Source organism: Mirounga angustirostris, unplaced genomic scaffold (genome assembly GCF_029215605.1).
Source record: "Mirounga angustirostris isolate CCGP_5_RB_7025 unplaced genomic scaffold, mMirAng1.0.hap1 SCAF_14, whole genome shotgun sequence".
Classification (NCBI taxonomy): Eukaryota; Metazoa; Chordata; class Mammalia; order Carnivora; family Phocidae; genus Mirounga; species Mirounga angustirostris.
Window position 1 is genome coordinate 54028877 of NW_026991722.1, and position 1314 is coordinate 54030190.

The 1314-nt window shown below is 42.1% G+C and overlaps 1 pseudogene; it reads right to left on the minus strand.

The window, feature by feature from the left end:
• Positions 1 to 925: 925 nt before the first annotated feature.
• LOC123853311 (U6 spliceosomal RNA) lies at positions 926 to 1013 on the minus strand (annotated as a pseudogene).
• Between the last annotated feature and the right edge of the window lie 301 nt (positions 1014 to 1314).

Consider the following 1314-nt stretch of genomic DNA (forward strand, 5'->3'; position numbering starts at 1 on the left):
TTTAAATATGTTGATAGTGCATATCTGGGGGGAAGGGAAGGTCCTAAGACAACACCCAGTTTTGTTTTGTTTTGTTTTGTTTCAGCAACTCAGATGTGGGCCCCCTCCCTGGGATAGAATAAATGGGGGCGGAACTATTTGGGAGAAGTTGAGAACTTTATATGGAAACACACCTTGCTCTTAAGGCTGAGGAGACATTTAAGGGAAGTTATCTACTGGACAGAGGTCTGTGGAAGCTTAGGATTCAGAGTGAAGCTGGGCTTCACTATTCCCAAATGAAACCTTGGAAATTATTGCAATCCCCCAAGAGGACGAACTGAGAAAATCCCAGGGTAGAAACCTGGGGAATACCACATTATAGGAAGAGCAACCTGCAAAGAATGCTGAGACTGGGTAGGCAAAGAGGTGGAAGGAAAATCAAAGAGAATGTGAAATCTCAAAAGATGACAAAAGAATATTTTAAATAGGAGGAGGGCTTATGAATACAAATATTTCAGAGAAGTTGAACAGGATAAAGACTTGGAAGTGACCATTAGGCACTGAAACAGAATAATGATAGATGACCTTGACAAAACTAGTTTCCATGAAGATGAGAGTGGTAGTCTGATTACAGTGGCTTGAAGAATGAGTAAAAGTGAAGCAGGAAACAGTTTGGCAGTAAAGGGAAAGGAAGAACATAGGCTGTCAGCCATGTCAACCTAGAACCCAGATCCAATAAGGGTTTCTTATTTTAAGATGGAAATATTGAATGTAATTAGGTGTCATGGCAAAGATTTCTTTAAAGAGGGAAATAACAACATAGAATGAAGAAAGTGGATGATTAATAGACTAGATCCTAAGAAGGTGACACTGGATGAGATCCAGCAGAAAAAAGGGAAGATAAGCCTCGAAGGGGGGCAGGGGGCTCACTGTGCCACAGTGAGAACAAATTTGCGTGTCATCCTTGCGCTAAGGCCATGCTAATCTTCTCTGTTGTGTTCCAGTTTTAGTATATGTGCTGCCAAAGTGAGCACATCACTGAGAACAAAGAAGGCGGAACCAGGAATGCTGATAAAGTTAAGTGCAGAGCTATGGGAAATTGTGAGAATTCTCAGGATATTGTTCTCTGCCTGTTTTTTTCTTCTCTCAGTACAGCAAAAGTCAAAGTCGTTTGTTGAGAATAGAGATTAAGGCAGAGCATACTGGGTTTGAAGAAAAATTAGATTAAAAAAAAATAGTGTGGGGTGCCTGGGTGGCTCAGTTGGTTGAGCGACTGCCTTCAGCTCAGGTCATGATCCTGGAGTCCTGGGATTGAGTCCCGCATCGGGCTCCCTG